This window comes from Musca vetustissima, unplaced genomic scaffold (genome assembly GCF_032173495.1).
Source record: "Musca vetustissima isolate MV318-11 ecotype Yass unplaced genomic scaffold, APGP_CSIRO_Mvet_v1 utg358, whole genome shotgun sequence".
NCBI classification, from domain to species: Eukaryota; Metazoa; Arthropoda; class Insecta; order Diptera; family Muscidae; genus Musca; species Musca vetustissima.
This window is the reverse complement of record NW_026880436.1, coordinates 257,856-275,362: the sequence shown is the minus strand read 5'-3', so window position 1 is coordinate 275,362 and position 17,507 is coordinate 257,856.

The following is a 17,507-nucleotide window of genomic DNA, read 5'->3' as shown; positions in this document are numbered from 1 at the left end:
ATAAAAATTTCCAGAAAATTCTTTAATTTGTGGCAAAGACCCCACGTTGGGTGCCATTTGAAAATGTTCCTAAATGTTTAGTATTGTACTATATTACCTTTCTTATTTGTCTTGCAGTCCCTCTGCTGCGACGGAAAAGATTTAATAAAATGTCCCAGAGTTCAACGATCTATGTCAACGTCCACACCTTGGGCGCCATTTGGAAATGTTTAGTTGTTCTATGCAAACTAAAGCTCTTTTGCCTGGCTCGTCCCGCTTTTCACAGTATATAGTTGCAATGTTAAGGAATAAATAAAGAAGTCAAACTCTAGTTCTATGGAAAATACCAATGATCCCCCATTGGGCGCCATTTTGTAATCTTGGTATTCTATGTCCAAATTCAAAATCGCTTGGTTCACTGCGAAGACCTTGAAGTTGATAGGAAAAACATGATCTAAACAGTTTTAAGAGTTTTGCGATATATATCCTCGTCCCCATGTTGGTCGTCATTTTATATTTTTTATTCTTCCAGTTGATAAACGATCCCACATTGGGCGCCATTTTGTAATGTTGGTCTTCGGCGTCCGAATTCACAATCGATTGGTTCACAGCGAAGACATTGAAAGTAATAACGAAAATCTCGCCTAAAAAGTTCCCCGTGTTGGGCGCTATTGGGTATTGTTCATTATTCCAGTTGAAATTGCAGAGTTCTATGATAAATAAACATTGGGCGCCATTTTATGATGTTAGTCTTCTATGGTTGAATTCGCAATCGATTGGTTCACTGCGAAGACAAATTAAAAAGAAAAACTAGATCATGTCTAGAACAGTTCCAAGAGTTCTACTATCTAAATCCACGTCCACCACAGGCTGGGCGCCATTTTGTATTGTTGGTCTTCTACGCCCGAAATCACAATAGATTGGTTCACTGTGAAGACATTGAATTCGTTCTTTCAGTTGAAATGACTATATGAGAAGAAGAAATATTACGGCCGCATCTATGTCAACGTCCCCACGTTGGGCGCCATTTTGTGAATGTTAAGTACCTAACTATAAGTTAAATACGATGAAAAATGGTTGCATCATAGTGATCTTAGGTAAAATAAAACCTTTCAACAAGTTTTTCCGGTTTTAAAATGTATAGTTCCAATGTTAAAATTTTGAAATAAGAAAGAAAACCAAACTCTAAAAATATTCAAGAGTTCTATGATATCGCAATATCATTCCCTAATTGAGCGCCATATTGTAATGTTGGCATCCTAGCATCACAAATTCACATTGTATTGATCCACTGGAAGACCTTGAAATTAATAAGAAACCCCTGGCCTAACAAGTTACAAGACTTCTGTGATCTATATCCTCGTTCACATGTTGGGCGCCATTTTTATAAATCATTACTGATCGTTCCTACAGTGAAAATGTTGTTCACTATGCGACCGCCAAGTTCTGCAATCTATGTCAACATCCCCACGTTGGGTGCATTTGTAAATGTCAAGTACTGGTAAAATCTTGAGATTAATAAAAAAAATCCTGACGTTGGGTGCCCTTTGTGAATGTTTCTGATCTTAAGGAAAATAAAATCACTCGATAACTTCGTTACTACTATTATGGCCGCCTGATGAAGTTAACTGCCTTATATATCTTCAAAAATTAATAGATCTCCTTCTTTGATGAATAGGTGCATGCTGGACGTAGCTTTTATACCGAATATTAGTTCGCTTTCCAACAAATCTAGACTATCCGCCCTAATCCTAGCGTTATTGATTTGACAACGTATTGCACAAGCACCACGCAAGAAGCAAATGTGGCCTCCTTACGCGCTTCTTTGTCCCTTATAGTCTTTATTCGCTGATGTGGAATATATGAGGGCATAAAAGAATTAAATATAGGGTTTTAAGGTATCCCTTCAGATGATGAAAATTGGTATCTGGGACATAACTTTCTTTTAACTTCAGTGACCATCACGAACTCTGGCTATCCGTTCTGGCCTGAGGTGTGTATATTGGTCCTAGTATCTTCATAAGGTATTGCCAAAGAATCGAACAAGAGGCAGATTTACAGCATTTGTGCCACTCTGCCCAGCACAAACCCGATGAGGAACTGTATTCCGCACATAACCTTTTAGAATGTTTATAATGACCATCACGAACTCAGATAATTCGTCATCACCAGAGAGTTACTGTATGCCAACGTATTGGCGAAGGATTACACAAAAAGCGGAGGAGAAGAAAGATTTGGTTTATTATTGGAATGGGTAGAGGTCAATAAAACTTGTGACACAAATTGGTCATGAACTCTGGCTATCCGTCCTATTAACTAAAACCGTCAGACAAAACTGAGATTGGTTGGAATACATTTATGGTCCTCCAAGCCGCTGACCATATAATGAAGCGACTCGAAGGACCATTTCATATATTAAAAAGTCCATCGAAATCCCGTAAATCGTATGTGTCTATGTTTAGTAATGCTTATGTCTTCTGCAGTTCAATAATAGTGGCTGGGTTCTTATACCTAGTTTCAAATGGTCCTTCGACTGTATTTAGTATTTCCTTTTGAGCGTGATATTCTTAGATCGTCTATTCCAAAGAATTAGCAAAGTGGTAGACATCAAGAAGTAAATGATTACTTAGCAGGGAACCAATATCAATATAAAAGCATATATGGTCCTTCGAGCTGCTAACCATATAATGAGGCAACTCGAAGGACCATTTCTTACATTAAAAAATTACAACGATTACAGGAGTAATCGTATATGTTTATGTTGAGTGAAGCGTTTGTGTTGAGATGTTAAATGCAATTATTTGGAAAATTAGAGGATTTCGTAATCTATTCCGATCTTCTTTATTCACTCATTCGTTATACGGATGAGTAAATAAATTCAGTAAATAAATATTTGTTCTAAGTATATGTTGATGATGTTTAGCTCTCTGTTTTTGGCTGCATGTAGAAATGTCCTGTCCCTAATCATTCTTCCTTGCCTTGTCATTAAATCCAGTTCATGATATTTTGATCCATGGTATTTCACCTTCCTTCTTCATTTAATTTTGCCTGATTATAACCAAGATACGATATTTTGCGCATTTTTATTATCATTATTAATTGTCGGTCTACATTCATTCTTCCAAGTACTTCGTCATTTGTGGTTTTTGAGGTCCATTCCAACTTTCTTTCGTCCGATGATTTTACAGTCCAAACATCGGCCCCATATAGAAGAACTGACCAAACATATCATTTTATGAATCGTTATTTTGTCGTCACATTGATATCATGGCTAATAAGTATTTTTTTTTTACTTTAACAAGGCATCTGCTGCCAATTCTATTATTATTTTAATTTCTTTTGAGGGTTCCCATTGATCATAAATTTGAGCTTCTAGATATTTAAAACTTCTCACTCTTTCTATTTCGGAATTTTTAATTTTTAGAGCTACATCTATATGGGCATTTTTTCGGCTAATTACCATGTATTTGTACCTATACATATTTTAAAATGGTCCTTCGACTATATTTAATATTTCCTTCTACGTGTTATTTCTTTGGGCAAAATTTATTCCAAGGAATTTTACAAAAATAAATTCGCTATCAAGAAGTAAATGAGTACCTAGCAAGGGAACAATATTAATAATATTATGGTCCTTCGAGCTGCTAATCATATGTATAATGACACGACTCGAAGGACCATTTCTTACATTAAAACATCGTATAGGTTTATGTTGAGTGAAGCGTTTGTTTTTCCAGACGTGAAAGTATCGTAGGACAGATAATATTTTTTGGTTTACAAGATTTTGGAATAAATGACCCAATAAATTATTTTCATTTGAACTACACAATCAATCTTTAGGAAAATAATTCTTTATTCGAACAGAAGAATCCAATTTCTTTGTTCAATAAATCAACATCTAAATATCATTTACATGTTTGTAAATATATCATTTTCAAATAAATAAATATTATTTTGTTTAAATATTTATTTAACGATTACAAAAAGTAGCCTATCAATTACCAACCATCTGCCATATCTCCGTCGCGGTCTCTGCTAGTGGTGACATTTTACAAACATGTGTTGAAATATTAAAATCCCTTTTTGAAAAAAAATGCTGCCGATAATTCTGGCACGCAATTTCTCAAAAAAATAAACACAAAAACGTATTTGAAAAATAAATAAAAAATACAAATACTCGCCGTTTGTTTATCTTTTGCCGTTTAGTAAACACTTTAACCTCTAAGTATTTGGATTGCAGCGTCACTCAGCGGGAAATGATAACAAAAAACGACGAAGGGCGGCAGATTCGACTACTGTGTGGTTGTTTGGCTGTCAACGCCAAATTGTAATCACTTAAGAATTTACGAGCATAAATGTAAATTGACACTTAGAATTAGATTTAAAATCGATTTGACACTCACAGAGGAAGAGTTGTTGGACTTCTTACAAAGAAATTGAAATGGAATAGGAGAAAAGGAGAACCGTTTTAAAAATATCAATACAATCTTATGAAAGATCAATATCTAGCCTTCATAGAAAAAATAACTCAATTAAAAACTTATGCAATTTATTGGAATGATTAAATGGTCCTTCGAGCAGATAATAGGCCATGTGAAATCTTGGTTATACGGGATGTCGGTGTAATATTTAATATAAGAAATGGTCCTTCGAGTCGCTTTAGTAGCAGATCGAAGGACCATATATGCATTTGAATAAAATTCAGTTTTTTATTAATTTCTCTTTCGAGATTAGCTACATGATCGGAGTTGCAATGAAAAGGAAAGACAGAGAGATACTACATTCCCACCACTATGCGACGCGTTTCGCCGTTGGTTAAGCGGCTCATCAGGCATATTGGGCAATGTGGCTTACAAATGTCTTTACTTGATAATTTGTATTTATGTCGACTATTGTTGCGAAATTGCATCTACGAATTAAATTCAACCGTGTCAAGGTTCGGACATTTGGCATCACACCGGAACATTTCTTTTCAGAGCAGATTTTTCCATACAGACTACAATATTTTTCTTCTATGGTGTGCAACTGCATATTGTGCAACCTTAGGAAAATGAGGAGGTGGCTTTGAACGCTAAGGCGTCGGACACCAACAGATGCCATGGTAACCAGGGTTCAAATCCCAGCCGGGCTCAAGCTAAATGTTTGAGTTTTATTTTAATGCCTTTTTAGGGCGAAGGATCATTAATCTAAATGTTTTTTTTTTATTAATTTCTCTTTCGAGATGAGTTTTGTCTGATGCTAAGCACTGATCTATTTGTTAATAGCTAACTCATTTTTGTAGCAATTCCTGGAATACAAATAAATATAAACCAATTCAGATTTTTGTTTATAATACATCTATAGAAGATCACACGAAGTGGAGTTCTAGATAAGCCAAAGTGCTTTAAGTGAGGTTAACCTTTATTTTTTGGCCATTAAATATTTTGGACAATTGTCCATAACTCCCACACATATTTTGTGGAGGTTAAGTAGTTTTTGGTTTTCATTTTTTCTGTCTTTCATTGGGAATCTCTTAGTAGCCATTCTCTAGAGAAGAGTTTACGTTCGTGACTTCTTCGTACTTCTCTGCTCATTATCTGATTCTGTAATCTTGGTTAACTATAAGTGTAATAACATGTAAATAATGGCAACGTCATGCAATGAGAACACAATACAGATTACAAATATTTATCCAATGAGATAAATGTGAGTTCTATGCCAGAGATATAGAGTTCTCTTGCTCTCCAGAAAAATTACACATTGTTAAGATAAACTACTCATCAGAACAAAATAAAAAATAATGGCATTTCATGACATAAAAGTTTATCATAAAATGTAAATATAATTTAAAAATAAAATATTTTTTTCTTTACATCACAAATAAAAAGAATCTCGTGTGAATTATGTATTCTGGCTCTGGTCTCTGTTCAAAAGAAGCAATTTTTTCCATTTAAATCATTAAATAAATATGCCAACAGCAAGTACTACTCCTGGTAATTTCATATGGAAGTAGACGACGAAGATGGTAATGATGGGAATGTTAAGAAAACAGAATCATGTTAATAGCCGTCTTTGTAATAAAATGTGTCATTTAAAAAAAAATTAAATGCTGGCTAAGTTGGTACTTAAAAATTTTCTAAATTTTTTATTTATGGCTGGCAAAAATGTCCGGATGTCATTAACATAATTCTGACGTGTAATTAAAATGTTCTTAATTTAAATTAGTTTAATTGTTTGGCTTTTGGACTAAAGTAAGTGCCACAAAATCAGTCGAAGGACCATTTAAGCCGTAACAGTATTATTTGTAATAAATCTAGCAAATATAATAAACGAAGGACTAAATCTGTTTGAAGACTTCATGTAGTCGAAGGACCAATTAAACATTATGATAATCGAACTAATTGAAAATACGTTGCTTAACAATAATATAAAAGTAAATGTACAAGATCACCATATATTTTTGTAATCGAAGGACCACATTGTAAAAATCATAAACATATATTTGTGAATATGGAATCTTCGTCATTACCTATAATGTCTTGAAGTACAATTTTTCGTCATTGAGTTCAAATTTGTCCACCTAAATGTTCATTAAAGGCCCATTGGAATCTACTTTTTGTAGTTACGAGGCTACTCGAAGGACCATTTTCTGAATTATTCGACAGATTTACACCTAACTGTAAATTACAGAATTTTCATTTTCTGAGTCCAGAAATTATTGCCTTCCAATCACAGAGCAGCAAGTCATGAGGCGAATTAAACGACAATCTACGCTCCACCAAACATAGACGCATACGATTTATCGGATGCCAATGTAATTTTTTTATATCATAAATGGTCCTTCGATTCACTTCATTATATAATAAAGCAAGTGCACACGGTGTTGCAGCTACAAAACTGAGTAAATGCACAGGATCACCATATATTTTTTTTTTACAATCGAAGGACCAAAATCTAAATGTCGAACATATAACCTATATCTGGAAGGACAATTTTTCGGCAACGCATAGATTGATATTTCTAAAATAGATTCATTAATAGATAAAATAAATGCATTCATTAAGGCAAATGAATAATCAAGTAAGTGTACAATACCGCCATATATTTTACTTAGGACCAAACTTTTAATCAAATTATTTTAGTAATCAATTGACCCACAAGTTTTTAAAAGTAAATGTACAAAATCACCATATGTATTATTTATCGAAGAAGAAAACATCGTATAAAAGTAAATACACACAATCACCATATATGTTAAATCGAAGGACCATATAACATTAACTAACGTATGGATCGAAACGTATGGATCGAAGAGTCCATAGTTATCGAAGAGTCAAACTTTTCATAAAATATTTAAGTAATCAACTGACCCATTAGTTTATAAAAGTCAATGTACTAAATCAACATATATTTTAGTCATAAAAAAATCATATAAAAATTTATGAATCGAAGGACCATTAAAATGTAGTTCTTCGTGTATTTTTGAGATAATGCCAATAAAATGTATTGGAAATCATGCACAGACTGAAGATAAATATTTAAACTCTATTTCGACTCGAAGGACCATTTCTTGGCCAACTCTTATGAGGCCACGAAGGACCAATTCTTTGTCATGGCTTTTAAACAAAAATATATTTCAGTAAGCCTAAGTAATTCTTTTAATTTTTATTTTTCGGTTCTTGTCTCCTTCACAAATTAGTTGAAGGACCATTTTTTAAAATAACCAACAATTTGTTTTATAAAATCAGGCAATGATCAAATCTTGAAGAAATTTGTATTGCAAGTTTTGTATATGAATTGATACACTACTACCAATATAATGTCAAAACATAGAAGTATTTATCTCTCTTCTGGGATATTTTGAAACTACTTTTCGCCTCGAAGTATCAATTCTTCTTCTCGTGACTTCATAAAGAAAAATATGTTTTAGTAAGCTTTAGTAATTCTTTTAATTTTTATTTTTTAAATCATGTCTCCTTTGCTAATTAATCGAAGGACCATTTTGAAAAATAGTTAACAAATTGTTTCATAAAATCCGAAACTGACAAACACCTGAAGAAATGGTTATTAAAAGTTTTGTATATGAATTGATTGACTATTACAATATAATGTCAAAACATATAAGTATTTATCTCTTTTTGGGATATTTTAGACAACTTTCCACCTCGAAGGATCAATTTTTCTTCTAGTGCTTCTTAAACAGATATATATTTTAGTAAGCCTTAGTAATTCTTTTAATTTTTATTTTTCAATTCTTGTATCCTTTGTCAATTAACCAAAGGACTATTCTGTAAAATACCCAAGAATACTAGTTTTTCTTTGTTTCACAGTAAAACATGTTGTTCAATCAATAAATAAATCTACATGAATTGTAGATTGAAAGCAGAAAACGGAGAACTGCTAACTGATACCTCCTCATTGTTCTCTCTATAAATTCCGCATTAATTTAATTCGATTACAAAAATGCGAAATGCTGTTTTACCATTTCGAGAAACAAAGGATATGTTTTTATACTGCAATTGTAAAACATGTTTTTGTATATTTTCAATTTATTTCACAAACAAAAATGGAGCGATGTTTACGGAAAAATACGTTACTTGATGTCAAGCCAAATTGGGAACATTAAGAAGAGCAAGAGGTTTTTTTGGAGGCAATTGCATTTAAGAAATTAAGTATGAATTCAGAACTTTACAAAATCTTGATTTTACGAACCCATCTAAACGTTCAGCAAAAATGTCTTGCTATTACAAAGAATTTAGTTGAACGGTTGTTTAGGAAGAGAGAATAAAAGACTTTTCTGCGTTTTTCTTAAAATAAATCGTGTTAAAGTGGTCCTTTGATTAAATGAAACATTTGATCGAGTTTGTAATGGTCCTTCGAGCTGAGTTCAAACATAATCCAACTAAAAAGCTTATTTAAAACAATTGTTGGAAGAGAGAAAAATACAATATTTTGATGTATTTTTCTTGAAACGTCCTTTGGTCCTTTGATTGAAGAATAGATCAGGTCGAAGGACCAGAGTTTACACGTATTTAGTTCAGGCATAATCCAACAAAATGGTCCCATGAGAAAATAGAAAATAGGCGGAGATTTTGCGGTAAACTTTTTTAAAAAATTGTTGGAAGAAAAAAGTCAAAACTTTTAAGCATTTTTCTTGAAGTAAAACTTGCTAAAATGGTGTTTTGATTATATGAAACAGTTGATCGAGTTCGTAATGGTCCTTCGAGCTGAGTTTAGTCTAATTTAGTTCAGGCATAATCCAACTAAATAGTCATGTAAGCAAATACAAAATTCTCAGCTAGAAGAAAAACAAATTTTGCTGTAAACTTATTTAAAAAAATTGTGAAAAATTTGTTGGAAGAGAGAGACATTGAAATAAAATTTGCTGAAATGGACGTTTGATCAAATGAAACAATTGATTTAGTTTGTAATGGTCCTTCGAGCTGAGTTTACATGAAATCTAGTTCAAAACTCGCTTAAATGATCCTTTGATTAAATAATATAATTGATCGAATTAGTTAGTAATGGTCCTTCGAGGTGAAGTTGCATTTAATTTACTTCTGACCTAATCCATTCCAACTAAAATGGTCCTACGAGCAAATATAAAATTGTCGGCTAAAAGAAAAAAAATCTGTAAACTTAAAAAAAAATATGTTTATGTATTTTTCTTGAAATAAAACTTGCAAAAATTATCCTTTTTTTTGAATAAAACAATAGATCGAATAGTCCTTCGAGCTGAGTTTACATGTTTTTTTCTTATTTGGCTGGATTGGGTCTAACTATATTCTCGCTGTGTAAATCCGAAAAAAATCCCGAACAATGGATTTGCACTTCCTTGAGTTTTCTAACTGAATGAATTTCATTTCACTGCGATCCTAAAGCTTATGTTTCGACGATCTATCGACCTCTCCACAATTATGCGTTGGGCGCCAGAAAACAGAATTTCCCCCTGTTCATCTTGCAGTGGATCTCTTACATAAATAAAGAGTCCCTTATTACAATGTTCCTTGGATTAAATTAAAAAGTGAGAAGTAAAACTTAAGGGACATTTTTGTAGAATAAAAAAGATCAATTACCAAGAATTTGACTCTTCGTTATGATTTCCTTGAGGATCCATCAGTTACCTAGAATTTTGTGTCAGAGATGTTGAAGGATTTCTCCGAGACTTTCTCACAATCATGAAAATAAACTATAACGCCTTCTGATCCAATAACAAAAATTCTAGCTATACCCTTCACCACATCATAGTTGTCCTATCCATATTCCGCGGATTCAAAATCATATTCAGACACATTACTCATGATTCAGCAATACTTTTCATATCTCGAAGGACCATTTTGACCTTGGCGAAGTAGTTCAAAGTGGATTGGAGCGTTTTTCATTGTGGTTGCCTTTAACAGAATGCAAACATTATTTGTAATTCTAACTCTGGTCAACAGTTCCAAAACCTTTGACATTGATCATGGCAAATGAAAGAAAGGTTAATGAGAAACGTACACACCAACATGTTTACCACAAAATTTAATTTAAAATTCTGACAAATTTAATTATGTATGTATGTCTGTCCGCATGCATGTGTACTTTATTCAACGAACTACATAGTTACATTTCCGCATTTCACTGAGGAAGAAAAAACGAACCCAAAAGGAAAATCTCTATGCAAGTGGGTGGGTGGATAAATAACCTCCCTTTCTTTTTGTTTGCCACGACATCTAAGGCAACCATAAGGAAGTGTGTGAAGGTGGGGAGGGGCGCATTGCAATGACGTCTATTCGTACAAAATTGGATTGAACAAGAATGAACTCAAAAATGGCATTCGTAGTTATATTTATGAAAATATTATCCACATATATCTCTTGACACGCCATATTAACTGGGTATGTACTGATGTATGAGTACATACATATCTGTAGCCCTTTATAGCTATAATGTATTTGTTGCTAGAAATTGTGCGTGTCTAAATATGTATGCCGTAGAATTATGTTCTGACATATTCTTCGGTATATACATACATAGATATGAATGAATTTGTGACTTGAGAGTCTTACTACATTCATTGTATAAGAAATATTTAAGAATTGAGTTTATGAAAAAAAAAAACAACAAAATTATGAATACGTGCATAAAATTTTCTATGATTATGTTAATCAAGTTATAACGGTTGGCGGTTGGGTTTGCCGGTTCTCGTAAAGTCTCTTCGACGGGGATATGTTTGTTATAATGACATTATAAGTCAACATTTAATTGTCATATGACCCATCAAATGTCAGAAAATTTTAATTTAAAATATCTATGGGATCGGAAGATTTTTTTAATAAATCATACAAATATCAAATTACAACATATTTCTGTGATCGAAGGACCAGTTTATAAAAGTAATGCGTACAAAATCGTCATATAATATATATCGGAAAACGTCTTAATGCCTTTTAAATTTTCCCATCCACCTATTAATTTACTGCAGGTACATATATTTGCAAAAAGTCGGAGAGTCATATTTTATAACCTAATAATCTCTCAAAATACATTCTTTGGTATTCTATATTTCAGATGGATGACAAAATAACAGGAAATTTATATTAAAGTAAGTGCACAATATCACCATATATTTTCATAATCAAAGAACCAAACATATTATTACAAATTAATCAAAGACTGTGGGTCCATAATAGACCTGGGATATAGTATAATGTCATTATATAAAACAATAGCTCTGAAATTACTTCAATATACATTTTTTGTTATAAATGTGCTTTTGGATTTTTTAAGAATATTTTTTATAATGCAATGATAAGGTTTGGATTTTTTAGAAAATAGTTTTTTAGTCAGACATGGAATTTCAATATTTTTTTCCGAATAAAAAAACTGAAGCAACTTCAAGGTTTAGCTAATTTAATACTTTAGTCAGATGTTTAGATTCCTTTAAAAAATGGCCTCTATAGAGGTGTAGAGTGTTTGTAGAGTTTATAAAAATATATTTTAAACTGTTATAAAGGCATGGATTTTTTAAAATTAAAAATCAAATGTTAACAAGGCGTGCATTTAAAAATATATTTTTTGAGGAAACCAAAGTGCCTGGATTTTTTAAAAGATATTTTTTGAAGTAACCAAAGTGCCTGGATTTACATTTTATAAGTAAGCAAAGGGCGTGGGGTTTTAAAAAAATATTTTTTGAAGTTACCAAAGGTTGTGAATTTAAAAAAAAGAAACAATTTTTGTAGTAACCAAATATTTGTTAAGCTGCTATCAGGGCGTGGATTTTAAAAAATATTTTCTTCAGTAAACAATTCTAGCTTTTAAAAAAATGTATTTTTTCCTTTCATATATTATTTGCGTAACCTTTAGAAATTAAGAGATATATTAAGAAACATATTTATTATATTTTTAATTTAAATAAATTTACTTTTTTTATTCAAAATTAGGAATTTTTTAAAGAAATACTTTTTGAAGTAACCTTTGGTTACTGGATTTTTTAACAACAAATTTTTTGAAGTAACCAAAAGTTAATTTATTTTTATAAATATTTTTTAAAAAATATTTTTTGTTCTTAAAATAAAAATTCAGAATTTTGGAAAAAGAGCGAGGAATTTAAAAAAAAACTTTTTAAAGTACCCTTTGGTTACTGAAATTTTTAACAAAAAAATTTTTGAAGTACCCTTTGGTTACTAGATTTTTTTTAACAAAATTTAGTTTTGAAGTAACCAAAGGTTAATTTATGGGTCGATTATGGAAAGCAACCAAACTCCAGTTGCGAGTTCAACTGGCAACGCAATTGAAATAAAACTTAACATTATGAATAGCAATTTTTCCCAGTTGCTGTCGATAATACTGTTTTGACATTTCTACAACTAGAAATATTGTAAATAAAAAAATGAATAAAATATATCAGAAAAGCTAATTATATGTGATGATAAGCTCAGTGGAACTATTTTTTGATGATGAAAATTATGTTCAAGGTGTGCCAGATAAGTCTATTAGAACTACCATCAGTTCTGTGAGTAGATGCTGATGTTTAGAGAAATGTTCAATCAACTGCTCATATTAGCTTGAAAGCGTATTTTCGACTACCAAAAGATGCCGTTGTCTACATAGATGAAGCCTTAAACCCTAATTTCCGAAAGCCTGGCGGTCAACAGCAATTCCTCCTCTCTTAAAAATGTGTGCAGCTCTGATGTTTTTTGTGGAGGAAAGTTTTCAAAAGTCCCATAGCAATGACTTCATCCTTGGCACCACCAACAATGTCGGTGGGTTTCGCCGAAGTTATCCGGCTAATGTGTAAAATTTGGATTGTATCCAAATTAACGGAGGAGGAAAAAGAGGAGAATAATTTTTTTTATTCGAAAACAAAGTTCCAGGGTGTTGTCGGATGTATTGATGATACACACGTACATATGGGTGAGCTTCCATCCGGGCAATAAGGACCTCAAATTAGCCATTATGGGAAGCCTACAAAGTTGCTGTTTATTATAAACAGCAACCAGAAATAAATGGTTGCCGAAAAATTATATTAGAAGCAACTGAAGTTGACAACAGTTGCCATCCATAATGCAAATTTGGCAACTGGCAACGCCTCTAAACTATGGTTGCCATCCGTAATCGACCCATAATTTTTTTTTTTTTTTTTAACTACAACACAATTGTAGTACAACAAAGTGAATTATAATTATCAGATTGAGATTAAAATTTGTACAGCGTATCAAATTCCGGACGTGTGTTAAGTTTTGTTGAAATCGATTCAGATTTTGACATACCTCCCACACATATTTTCGTCGGGTTTTGTGTAAATGGTGCATTAAAGCCCCAATATTTCTTTCGATTTGCATGAAATTTTGCATAGCGCACCAAATTGATTCTGGAATTGTGTGTATTAAATTTTATTGAAATCGATTCAGATTTCGATATAGCTCCCATATAATGTATATGAGAGCTATATCGAAATCTGAACCAATTCGGCCGATTTTATGTAATTGTTGCACTAAAGACATTAAATACTTATCCGATAGCGATAAAACTTTGCACAGGGTACTTTTCCACCCAGTGGGAAACATTTGCATTTACGATGACGTTATATTTTTCATAAAAAAAAAATCTGGTTTTTGAAGAAGGTATTTTTCTCCCTTGAAACAGCATTTCTAGATTTAAAAAATATATATTATTTCCGAAAACATTTTTGTTATAATAAAAATTTATTGTTATTTTAATTAAATTTTTATACCCTCCACCATAGTATGGAGGGTATATTAATTTTGCCGTATATATATTCTTTATCAGGGTAAAATTCTAATACGATCTAGCCATGTCCGTCCGTCCGTCTGTTGTAATCACGCTATCTTCTGAAGGAATTGAGATAGATCGCCAAAATTGTGCATAGGGTCGTATTTTGTCTGCAGGCAGGTCAAGCTCGCAGATGGGCCGTATCGGTCCACGTTTAGGCATAGCTCCCATATAAGGGTAGCCTTCAATGTTCGGTATTTTGGGGTTCTTGAGCGCACTTTTCAGTCGAATTCGCTGAAATTTGGTAAATTGGTTTCTCATTGGGTACTAAATGTCTCCACAAAAAATTATCAGTATAGACCCACTTTTTGTGGTAGCCGCCATATAACGGTACATACTAATTTTCAGTATTTTGGGGGGTTTTGGTCGTAGTTTTCCACCGAATTGGTTGTAATTTAGTATTTTGAGTTCTTAATAGGTACCAAATCTCTCCAAAAAATTAATGAATATAGGTCAATTTTTTCGTATAGCCCACATAGAAGGGTCCCCCCAAATTTCTGTATTGAGCGCGTTTTTCAACCGAATTCGCTGCAATTTGGTATTTTGTAGTCGTATATGGTAACAAATCTCCCTACTAAAAATTATTAATATTCGCCCCCCTTTTTGGCGTAGTCCCCATACAACCCCCTTTTTTATATTAAAATAGTTATCTGATTTGTTCGGCGTTTGGTTCTAAAACTCTGTTGTAATCATTTCACCTGCGGAGGTTCAATAATGTACTGTATATGAACTATAGCCAGGATTTTGGGCCTAGGCCTAGCCCGATATTTCACCGTGGACCGATATTTCACATCTTCGAACTTGAACAAAGTTTGGAATAAATAATAAGATAGGCAAAGTTTGGATGAAATCAAAAATTTTTCAAATGGATTTGGTCCAAAAAAACGTGGGGTCTACAACCAATATTTCGACGAGGCACATTTTCACTGTATCAAAGTGTATACACCCTTATTAGCCATAGGGCTCAGGGTATAAATATTCATAAAAAAATTTCAGAAAATTTGTATTTGGTGTACATTATGGTTTACATAATCAGTTTGTATAAGGGTCACTTTCTGTTCCCAATATTTTCATTTCAAGTACATGTCAGTATATCTATGGTGGAGGGTATCCAAAATTCGACCCGGCCTAACTTAAAGCTTTTTCACTTGTTTTTAACATTATTTATTTATTTTTTTATTAAAAAAAAATTATTATATTTTTTAATATTTTAAAATTTACAATTATTAAAAAATAATAGTAAATTAGAAAAATATATTATAGAAGGATCATGAAAGAAAAATGTTTATTTTAATACTTTTTAAATTTTTTTATTTTTAATAATTTAATTTTTATTTAAAACAAAAACTTTCTTTTCAAAATGATAAACTCATATAATAGAGTTATTTTTTCTACCCCAATGATGTCTCCTCATTGCACCCACACACACGTTTTAAAATTTATTTTATTTTCTTAAATAAATCACTTTTATAATTAGCCAATTTATGGGCTTGTTTAGACTGGACAATGAAATTAAATTTTAAATAAGAATAAAACAACAAAAACCTGTTCCTAACATCTTGGCTAAAAGCAAAGCAACTGCAATAAATAAATTGACTAAACAATAAATAAAACAAAAACAATATTTAAATTTTAGCATCATTTATTAGCACAAACACCAAGGCAATGACATCAAATGCATGAGAAGATATCGAAGAAGTGGGATGGTGGCGCTCTAACCTAATTGCCACCAATAAAAAATAAAAACCTCCAAGAAATCTTCTTAAACCACTTGTTAAGACCATAAGAGAGAAGAGATCTATTGTCTGTCTGAAGAGCAATCAAATGCAAATTGATTGAAATCGGATTTTTATTTCGTTTATTTCTTTAAACAAATAATGTAACCTGAGACCCTCTTAATAGGGAGACACTCTTCCCCTATAAATATTTAAGAGGTGATTTGGGATAAATCACCATCATGTTTTCGAAAGTGAAGAAGTTAACATCCCTTTTTATCTGAGGATGCTTACACAAAATTTCCACAGTAAAAAATAAAGCAAAATAAAATAAGAAAAAAATACTCACCACAAACATCCAACCAACCCTCAACCCTACTCGGGTAGGTGATGGCAGTAGCACGATTAAAATAAGTACGGCGTCCCATATTTGTGCTCTGTCTGTCGGTCTGATTTTTCTCAAGTAATTTTGAATTCCTTTTCGTTAGCGAAGTAGAAAATAATGTGTAGTATGTAATCCAAAACAAGGATGTTGATTTGTTCTCCTTTTGCTCTCTGATAATTTGAAATTCACCACTTCAATTGTTGTTGTTTTGTTTTTAATGTAATTTAATTAAGCTCTCTCTTTCTCTCTTTGGTTTTTATCACACGAACCCAAGGAATTTCTATAGAAATTCTACTCTCTCCACAATGTTTTGCAATAGACATGCACTCTCTCTCCCTTTTTTTGTCTCTTCTCATAGGTTATCTACCATGGAGAGGGATGCTGTTATATTGGATTTTGTCATTTGTAGTGCAGTTACAAGAGTCTCTCTCTCTCTCTCTGTCACACTCACTCACACCGAAATGATAGCTATCTCTGGCAAAACAGTTGTATTTCGTAGTGAATAGTAACTTTTTGGGTGGTTGGGTGACTATATTTGATGATGCTGGCCAGGTGGTTGTATGGTTTCCTTTTTTTCTCGATGTGATGCTGCAGTTTTTATGGTGCTTCTATGAGGGTTTTTTCTCGTTTTCCTTTTCTTCTTTTACTATTTTTTTTCCTCCTCCTTTCTTTTACACTACCCAATATACGACAGCATTACGGAAAAAACAACAAGGGTGAAAGTTCTTGAGATTCACGTCGTTTTTTATTCCGTTTTCTTTCCTTGCTTTTGTTTTTTTTTCGTTATTTTTAATTTCTAGACATTTCTATTTTTGTAACCTGCAGGTTGTGTGTTGAACTCATGGTTTTTGTGGTTGTTGTTTCTATTTTCAGATTTTCCCAAAATAAAACCACAGGAAAATGTCGCATGCTATTTTATTTTGTAAAAGGGGATTAACCTGAAAAGGAAAGAAAAGAATAAAAAATATTTAGAATTTGAGAATAGAAAAATAGAAAATGAAAGGGTGTTTTAAAAGGACTTATTAAGGCATAAACTATTTTTTCCAGTTAGACATAATGCTTGGATTAAAACATATATTTTCTATAATAAATAGGCTTAGATTCAAATAATTAAAAACGGTCGGCCGAACGAACTTTTTATAGCCTGCACCCTGTGGACATATAAATCCTTTCAA